This window comes from Prionailurus bengalensis, chromosome B3 (assembly GCF_016509475.1).
Source record: "Prionailurus bengalensis isolate Pbe53 chromosome B3, Fcat_Pben_1.1_paternal_pri, whole genome shotgun sequence".
NCBI classification, from domain to species: domain Eukaryota; kingdom Metazoa; phylum Chordata; class Mammalia; order Carnivora; family Felidae; genus Prionailurus; species Prionailurus bengalensis.
In genome coordinates this window covers 87995654-88006246 of record NC_057355.1, presented here as the reverse complement: position 1 = coordinate 88006246, position 10593 = coordinate 87995654, and the positions used below count along the sequence as shown (strand labels likewise).

The window sequence follows — 10593 nt, the reverse complement described above, 5'->3', positions numbered from 1 at the left end:
CTGAATTAGTACATCAGTTCTAGCAGTTTTCTGGTGGAGTCTTTGGGTTTTCTTTATATAACATCATATCATCTGCAAACTGAAAGTTTTACTTCTTCCTTACCAATTTGGATGTTTTTATTTCTTTGGCTGTCTAACTGCTATGGCTAGGACTTCAAGGAATATGTTGAGGAAAGTGGTGAGGGCGGACATCTTTGTCTTGTTGCTGACCTTAGCAGCAAAACATTTAGTTTTTCAACATTTAGTATGATGTTAGCTGTGGGTTTTTTGTATATTGCCTTTATTATGTTGAGGTATGTTCCCTCCAAGTCCTCTTTATTGAAGGTTTTTGTTTGTTTGTTTTTAACATGAATGGATGTTGTACTTTGTCAAATGCTTTTTCTGCATCTATTGAAATGGTCATATGGTTCTTATCTTTTCTCTTATTGATGTGATGTATCATGTTGATTGATTTGCAATTATTGAATCTCCTTGCCAGAAATAAATCCCACTTGATCATGGTGAATACTTTTTTAAATGTATTGTTGGATCCAGTTTGCTAGTATTTTGTGGAGGATTTTTGCATCTATGTTCATCAGAGATATTGGCCTGTAGTTCTCCTTTTCAGTGGTGTCTTTATCTGGTTTTGGTATCAGGGTAATTGTAGCCTCCTAGAATGAATTTGGAAGCTTTCCTTCCCCTTCTATTTTTTTGGAATAGTTTGAGAAAAATAGGTATTAACTCTTTAAATATTTAGTAGAATTATCCTGTGAAGTCCTTTCGTCCTGGACTTTTGTTTGTTGGGATTTTTTTTAACTACTGTTTTAATTTCTTTGCTGGTTATTGGTCTGTTCAAATTTTCTGTTTCTTTCTGTTTCATTTTTTTAAACATTTTTTTAAAAATTTTTTTTTCAATGTTTATTTATTTTTGGGACAGAGAGAGACAGAGCATGAACGGGGAAGGGGCAGAGAGAGAGGGAGACACAGAATCGGAAACAGGTTCCAGGCTCTGAGCCATCAGCCCAGAGCCCGACGCGGGGCTCGAACTCACGGACCGCGAGGTCATGACCTGGCTGAAGTCGGACGCTTAACCGACTGCGCCACCCAGGCGCCCCAACTGTTTCATTTTTTTAAATTTATATGTTTCTAGGAATTTACCCATTTCGTCTAGGTTGTCCTGTTTGTTGGCATATAGTTTTTCATAATATTCTCTTATAACTGTTCGTATTTCTGTGGTGTTTGTTATTTCCTCTCTCTCATTTGTGATTTTATTTATTTTATTTATTTCTCTTTTTCTTGATAAATCTGGCTAGAGGTTTATCAAATTTTATTTTATTATTTTTTTAATGTTTTTTAAATTTATTTTTGAGAGAGAGAGAGAGACAGACAGACAGAAGATGAGCCTGGGAGGGGGAAGAGAAGGGGTACAGAGGATCCAAAGCAAGCTCTGCACTGTCAGCACAGAGCCTGATGTGGGGCTTGAACTCATGAACCGTGAGATCATGATCTGAGCCAAAGTCAGACGCTCAACTGACCGAGCCACCCAGGTGTCCCTCAAATTTGATTTTTTAAAAAGAACCAGCTCCTGGTTTCACTGATCTGTTCTATTGTTTTCTTAATTTCTATATCATCTATTTTTGCTATAATCTTTATTATTTCCCTCCTTCTGCTGGTTTTAGGTTTTGTGTGTTGTTTATATCTCTCTTATTTATTTCTTTGTTGTGTTTTAGTTTCTACTACTTAAATGAAAATTCCCTGACAAAGTAGAAACTTAATAAATATTTCTTCAATGACTTGATTGAAAGAGTATTACTTATAGCTCACCATTTAGGATTTTAGTTTCTACTACGATGATGTTTTGTTGTTATTCATGTATTTGTCTGGATATCATAGATTTAATATTCTTTAAAGGATGGAGTTAAGTCTAGGGGCGCCTGGGTGGCGCAGTCGGTTAAGCGTCCGACTTCAGCCAGGTCACGATCTCGGGGTCCGTGAGTTCGAGCCCCGCGTCGGGCTCTGGGCTGATGGCTCAGAGCCTGGAGCCTGTTTCCGATTCTGTGTCTCCCTCTCTCTCTGCCCCTCCCCCGTTCATGCTCTGTCTCTCTCTGTCCCAAAAATAAATAAACGTTGAAAAAAAAAATTTAAAAAAAAATATTCTTTAAAGGATGGAGTTAAGTCCAAATGGTGTTTTGTAAGTATTCTCACTTTTAAGCAGAAAATGAGGTCTAGCAATAGAAGGAACCAGTTGTAAGGAACCAGTGCATACTTAGTGTAACACACTTGGTTTCCATCACTGCATTAACTCTCCACCCCTACCAACAATTCTCTTATTTTGACCTTTTTGTCTTAGGGACTATCTTTCCTAATGGTAGTCTTGATCTCTGTTACTTCCTCTGCTTGATGTTTCCAGTAAAGATGATCAGCTTCCAACTCCTTAGTTGCTCCCTTTTGAAGGTGAGTAGAGCTAAAAGCCACTACAATAACAGGAACAGATGCTCATTCTTCTTGGTATCTGTCTTTATTTCTCCTTTACTTTTGAAGGATAATTTCACTGGATGTGAAGTTCTAGGCTGATGGCTTCCTCTTTTAACATTAATGTTGTGCCACTCTTTCTCTTTGCTTGCATGGTTTCCAACAAGAAGCACACTGTAATTCTTACTCTTGTTCTTCTATAAGTAAGGGTGATTTTTTTTCCCTCTCACCCCAGCGTTTTTCAAGATTTTTTATGTGTCTTTAATTTTTGTAGTTGAATATGTTATGCATATAACATACATATAAATGCATATATAAATATGTAGTTGAATATTTATCCTGCTTGGTGGTCTCTGAGCTTCCTGGATCTGTGGTTTGGTATAAAAAATTATGGAATTCTCAGCCATTATTACTTCAAGTATTTCTCCTTCTCTTTTTTCTTTTTTTTTTTCTTCTGGCATTTCAATCATTTGTGTATTTTACCTTTTGAAATTATCCCACCGTCCTTGGATGATATTTCTCTCCCCCTTTTTCATTCTTTTTTCTTTTTATATCTCTGTTTTAAAAGTTTCCATTGACCCATCCTTAAGTTCGCTGATTCTTTCCTCAGCTACATCTAGTCTACTAATGAGCCCAATGAAAGCATTCTTTATTTCAATTACAGTGGTTTTGATTTCTAGCATTTCTTTTTGATTATTTCCTAGAATTTCCATCTCTCTGCTTATATTACTCACCTGTTCTTGCCTACCTTTTCCATTAGAGCCCTTAGCATATTAATCATAGTTATTTGAAATTCCAGACCAGGCCTGATATAACCAACATCTGTGTCATACCAGAGTATGATTCTGATGCTTACTTTGCCTGTTCAGACTGTGTTCTCTCTCACCTTTAACATACCTTGTAATTTATTTTTTGTTATTGAGAGCTGGTCATGATATATTGAACTAAGGTAAACAGGCCTTTCGTGTGAGGTTTTATGTTAATTTGGCTAGTAGTTGGACTGTGCTTCATGTTGCTAAAGCTGTCAGTAGCAAAAGCTTCCATTTCTCTCGCCTTTGTGTTGTTAACTCTGTTGTCTTTGAGTTTCCTTAAGAATTCCTTCTTTGTTGTTTAAGTTTATTTATTTATTTTGAGAGGGAAAGAGAGCATGCACGTGCAGGGGAGGGGCAGAGACAGAGAGGGAGAGAGAGAATCCCAAGCAGACTCCACACTGTCAGCACAGAGACCAACAGCCTGACATGGGGCTCAATCCCACAAACCACAAGACCATGACTTGAGCCAAAATCAAGAGTCAGACGCTCACCTGACTGAGCTACCCAGGGTTCCTTAAGAATGCATTCTTAAGCAGAGTCTCAGTCTTGCAGTTTTTTTCCTGAATCCACTGTTATTATAGTATTGGTATGATGGTAAGGTATGGAAAAGAAGAAGCTTTCTACAATCTTATGATTAAATCCTAGTTGTTCAGTGGCCTTGTGTCTCTGGGCTGAGACCTTAACATGTGTTTCTTAGCTTCCTTTCCCTCTCCTTTAAATGAGAGGAAGGTTAGAGGAGACTGCAGTGGGAGAAATTCCCTACCTCTGTGTGTGATAAGGCTCTGGAGAGTAGGCCTTGGTTATGGAGAACACTCTGGGCATATTTCACAATGGTTACTCTTGTCTTCCCCTTGCCATAGCAATGAGGTGATCTTTCTTGGCCCTTTACCATGGAAACCTAGTGGTGTTCCTGGAGGTGAAGTCCATGAATGTGTGAGGGTCCTGTGAGACCTTCAGGCCTCAGGATATTCTCATTGTCAGGCTAGTCCATACTCAGCCTCCAGAAATTCATCCAAATTTCCATTTAAATGTTTCTGCCAATTTTTGGCCCCATTGTTTTCTGCTCCAGAAGAGCAAATCTCAGTTCTTGCTCTCCAGGTTTTGGCATGGTGGTTTGTCCTACAATCTTCATTCTTTGATGTTTTGAAGAAAAGTCACTGATTTTCAGCCAGTTTAATATTAGCTTTTCCTAAGGATGAAACTGATTATTTACAAGCTTTTAACACATTGGATCCTGAACTGGAAGTCTAGATATCTTTTACAGTATCTAGCACTGCATTAAACAGGCATCAGTAAACCATGTCTTGGCTGTGTTTCCACCATTGCTACTTGGCCCATTTTGCCACCACTTCCCACAGCTGCATAGGACAATCTTCTTGCCAAAGGAAAAGATTTGGAGCTTTGGCAAGTTGTGTTCTAATGACTGACAAACTCTGAAATATAGGTACTGACTAGTACTAACAGTGAGTGATGGATGACAACCAAGATTAAGTCAGGGATTATCTCACTTAGCTTCCTGTTTCCTTGTTCCAGACGTGTGTATTTGCATCATGGCCAAAAACCCATTTCTGTTGGGCTGGACCCTCAGCCTCCTCAGGAAAGTCCATTTCTGGCATCTCAGATATATAGGACCTTCCCTGAGGTCTTGGTTGCTGAGATGTAGAGAGCCTTTAGTTTTCTTATTTATGGTTTTGTTTTTACTTAATGGCAACCTGTTTCCTCTCCTTTCTGTCCATCCTTCCATCATTCCTTCCTTCCCTCCCTCCTTCCTTCCTTTCTTCTCCTTTTAATATTAGTATTTAGCATGTTTGTGTTAAGTTAAACATTTTACTCTTTAATGATAGCGTTTATCAGAACAAGACAATTTAGCTGAAGATGGCTGCCTGGTGAGACTTTTCAATACTGATTTTAAATGCAAATTAATACAAGCAATTACCAGATATTATACATGCTCTTAAAATGGAATGCTTTAAATGACATTTCCCTGGCAATCTGTGTGAATCCCAAAGATTAGGCATTCTCTTTATTCACTAAATTAAATACGCATCCACAGCCCAGTTTGAAGTTACTATCATATAATCATTCTTATTGTAGCCATTTCCAATAAAGATGACCTTATCAAATAACAATTACCTAAAGAATTATTTCCCACTTGGGAATATATGTTTGGAAAGAGATATACCTTTTGTGTTTGGATGGGTTCTGACAGAGGATGAAGACCAACGTAACATGTTAGGGAGGTGGATTTTTTTCCCCTCAATCCAAAGTTAGGGAACTAACATTTATTGAGTCTTTTTTGTGTCAAACACTTTCCATTCATCAAATATTCAATGAATATTTATTGAGTGCTACCATGTTTTGGCCATATGTTTTAAATTCTGGGAATGCAATGGGATGGGACAGACTCAGTCCCTTCTCTTACGAATCTTATATTCTGGTTGGGAAAAGAAAGTGAATCCAGAGAATGATAAGTAGCCTGATGTGTGGGACAGAGAATGGCTGGGTGAGGAGATACAAAGAGGGTATACATTAGATAGGGTAGAGAAAGCAAGTCCTGTTTGAAAGGTGGCATTTGCAGTGAACTATCAGAGAGTCAGCCAACCACTCATTTTCTGATTTTTACAACAATGTGAGACAAAGGTAACATTAGTTCAACTGATACAGGCAAAGAAATTACTCAACTAGATTAAGTCATTACTCTAAAGTTACACAGACTTCAAATCTTACTCCTTTTCCCTCCAAAGCTGTTCACTGCCCATCATATCCCACAGGTACTTGTTCACCAGCAGCCTCAGGCTGGGGCAGAAACAAGTTCTTTGTTTGCCTGATCTTGGACTTTAGACGTGAAACAGACTTTCCTAAGAAAACTAATGCGGGGTCGTATATTTTTCAATAAGAACATTAAAAAGAAGAAAAGACAACCGCTTAATTTTAATTACTTTTTCATTAAAAAATGTATTTTAATACCAAAAAGTAGAAGGGGTATTTTCTGAGATTAAAGGACACGAATCTGAATTAAATGAAATCAGCTTCATGAAATGCATTATTTTGTCTTTATCTTACTTATTTCACAGAGAACTACTAGAGCCATGACTTAAGTGGATCCATTTGAGAACCGATGGACTCAATGACCTTTGGGATTATATTCAACCTTGAGAATCTTAGGTTGATGTCAACCTCCTAAGCTTGATGTGTGGAGAGGCAACACAGGAAGATGCTCTTCTGTGAGGATATAAACTTTCTATTAATTGAATCAGTCCAGGAAAAGGTAGGTCATCATGACCTAAACATTTTCAGTTTGAGTCACTTGAAATGTTTATCTATTTAGGGAAAAGGAGATGATGTATTCTCTGTTCACTAAAAAGTTCAAACACAACTTAAAGCTCATTACAAAATAATTTACAAACTGTTTTTCGGTAGGCAATTGCTCACAGTGGCTTGAATAAGTTAGGAGCTTAGATTCATTGCTTTTCCTATTAATTAAATAGAAAGTAGGAATGACCATTTGGACTTCTTTTTTTTTTAAGACACATTTATACATTTAGCAACCAACAGCATGCATGCAAAAAAAATCTACATTAAAACCCTTTGTTGGAATGCTTTACACTTTCCACAGAACAGAAACTAAAATAACTTGTTATGCAATTAGTCACAAATACAGTCCTTGAGTTTTTTGCCCATACACACAAGTAATATCTAAAACATCCCCCTTTTTTTTTGTAGCAGCTAGGCCCTGCCACCACTGTGTTTGGCTGAGTTCACAAATCTTTTGCAACCTATAGCTTCCCAGTCATCTCTCTGGCTCTCCTGTCCTGCTAAGATTTGTTTCCTGGCAGTAATTCAAACCTTCTGCCACCGCCATAGGTACTGCTGCTGGAACCACCATAGCCGTGTTGGTTTCATGGTTTGGCAAAATATTGGCCACCGCCACCATAGAGGCCAGAGCTTCTGCCTCCAAAATGTCCTCCTTTCATGGGTCCAAAATTTAAGGATTGATTGTTGTAATTGCCAAAATCATTATAGTTTCTACCACCTCCCAAATTGTGTCCATCATTACCAAATCCATTATAGCCATCTCCACTGCCACCATATTCACCACCACCTTTACTGCCACCAAAGCCACCTCTCCTACTGAAGTTTCCTCCATGACCAAAGTTGTCATGCCCACCAAAACCACCTCTATGACCCCCACCAAAGTTCCCAGAACCACCTCAACCTCTTTGGCTGGAATGAAGCACCAGCCATCTCTTGCTTAGATAAGGCTTTCCTTACTTCACAGTTGTGGCCATTCACAGTAGGATATTTTTGAATGACAGTCTTATCTACAGAAACATGGTCATCGTAAGCTACAAAAGCAAAGCCCCTCTTCTTGCCACTGCCTCAGTCAGCCATGATTTCAGTCACTTCAGTTTTCCCATACTGTTCAAAATAATCTCTTAGATGATATTCTTCAGTGTCTTCCTTAATGCCACCAACAAAAGTCTTTTTGACAGTTAAGAAGGCACTCGGTCTTTGAGAATCTTCTCTTGAGACAGCCCTCTTTGGTTCTACAACTCTTCCACCCACCTTGTGTGGCCTTGCGTTCACGGCTGCATCCACCTCTTCCATAGTAGCATACGTGGCAAACCCAAAGCCTCCGAAGCACTTGGTGTTTGGATCTGTCATTACCACACAGTCCATAAGCGTTCCCCATTGCTCAAAATTGCTTCTCATACTTTCATTAGTTGTTTCAAAGCTCAAACCTCTGATGAAGAGCTTCTGCAGCTTTTCTTAGGAGAAAAGACTTAGGAGACTCTGACTTAGACATGACAGAAGTGGAAGGGGAGACTTTTAATGATGCTTGCTCTGTGGTGTCCATGGACAGAAAGCAACCCTTTGGACTTACATGAATAAGAATGTATGTGTGGGTATCTTTGTCGTGAATATTCAACTATTGATCACTTTATGGTACTGATATAATTTATTTCTTTTCCTAACCATGAAACATAAGCAAAACTAGAAAATGTAAAAGAATAAATACTTTTAAAATTCTATGAAAACATAGGTGTGCCTGGGGGGCTCAGTCGGTTGAGTATCTGACTTTGGCTCATGTCATGATCTCACGGTCTGTGTTCGAGCCCCGCCTCTGGCTCTGTGCTAATAGCTCAGAACCTGGCACCTGCTTCAGATTCTGTGTCTCCCTCTCTCTCTGCCCCTCCCCCATTCATACTCTGTCTCTCTGTTTCTCAAAAATAAATAAATGTTAAATTTTTTTTTAATTCTATGAAAGTATAATGGCAATTACAGAAGAAATAATTACATACAACAGCAGCAATAGCATCCTTGAGGCTGTTTCTACAGTGTTTCGAGTACCTGGCTATATCAGTCGTGCCAGAGTTCATCTCCTAGAGAGACAGGATAAGAAGTGTTGTGCTAAAGCCTCAAGGATCAGTTGAAATTTTGGTTCTGTACATAAGTAAAAATAGTAAAGATACAGGCTGTTTGAGTGTCTGGCTTTTTTTTTTTTTTTTGCCAATATAAGTATTATTACCTTCACACTATTTTATCTCCCTCTTTTAGGCTTAATAGCATGAGCTAAGGGCAATTGATTTCACAGAGAAATTGAAAGGATAGAGAGAAACACAAATTATGAAAAATGTACCAGAGACAGGTACACGCATTTTATGCTATTAATAAAGTTCTAAAATGCGTTGAATCTAAAATTCTCTGATATTTAACGTGTGTGTGTGTGTGTGTTTAATTTCAAAAGAAGCTAAGGATGGTACAAGGAAGAAGTAGGAAACATATAAAGAAGCTAAATCACTTGTAATCCCACTGCTAGAGTCAGCACTATTAGTGTTCTGTCCTAATTTTAAAAACATATATGTGATATATAATATATATTATATAAATAATATATAATTATGTTTTAATAAACACTTATTAATATTATCATAAATAACTACTATATATTTACATTTATTTTATTATATATTATATGTTTATATTTTATTACATATATTTATTAAAACATAATTATAATGTGTATATAATTTTCTATCCTTTCATTAAATATTATGAAGTATTTACAGAGCAACAAATATTTTTAATACAGGTGCTTTGTATGATAACCTATTATTTTTTATATAAACATATTAAACTTTTTCTATTTAGTCTCCCACTCTTAGGCATTAAGGTTGTTTCCAATTTATCCTTCTTAAGAATAATGATACAATAAACATGATTAAATATACATTTCAAGTTTGAAACTTTGAAATATTTCCTTAGATTGGATTTCCATAAGTAGAATTGCAATGTTAAAGAATGTGAACCCTGCTAAGAATCTTTACAGCAGAAACATAGAAATGATCCACCAGTGCGGTGTAATAGTTCCCACTTTTATGTACCTTCACCCCTGCAGGTGTTATCATTGAAAAAAATGTGTTTGATAACTTGATAGATTAAAAAATCTCATCAACCTATCTATCTGAATTTCTTTCCTTTTTTAGTAAGATTCATTAATGCATTTATTCATTAAAATTTCCACCAAGCATCATTCTGGCAGGGCTGGCTTTAGGGAATGTGACGTGTTGCATGTTGCAGTTGCATGAGGCTCCAATGCTCAGAAGGGTCTTAATTTGATTTAATGTTCTGCCATCTTGGAATTCTTGAAAATTTTATATTTGCAGTCATGTTTTGTAACTGAAGTCTGATAGAGCGATGGAATATGTGTGTGAGCAGAGGAAATACATACAGTATGCATGTCCACTGTGTATAGTATTTGTGATATTCTATGAGCATGGAGATCGGGTGGACATGGGACTCAGGGGAGTTCAGTGAGACTCAATGTGGGTACAAGGTAAGCGTGATACATCAGTAGTTGGGCAAGTGCTGACAGCTCCAAGGGGCTATGCTTTCTGCTTATACCAGGACTTACTTCCAGTGCAGAAAGATGGTAATAGTTTTCTCAGAAACATGAACAACTGAAGAACCCTATCATATCCTTTCTCTCTCATGGTACTTTCTTGTGTTAGCCAACCACTGTAATAATAATATAATGACATAGAAAGGAAGAAAAAGATAAGGTAACCCATAGTTCCTTTTTTTCTTTAATCTTTTCTTGCTCAAGATAAGGAAGAGAATATTGTGACCCAAAGCAGGAGAGTAAACAGCCCAGGAATGAAGCTGAATGCATAGTGTTTTGTTAATCCAGTGTACATATTCTTAGGTATTGTGTTTGATTCTCCTACCTGATGGGAATATTAAAGAGTGTATCTTCCAGCTCAATTGGGACATACCAGAGACTATGTTAAAAATCTAGTCTATGGGCACCTGGGTGGCTCAGTCCGTT

The 10593-nt window shown here is 37.5% G+C and overlaps 1 pseudogene; it reads right to left on the bottom strand.

Moving 5' to 3' along the window:
• Positions 1 to 7162: 7162 nt before the first annotated feature.
• LOC122468090 lies at positions 7163 to 7958 on the bottom strand (annotated as a pseudogene).
• Between the last annotated feature and the right edge of the window lie 2635 nt (positions 7959 to 10593).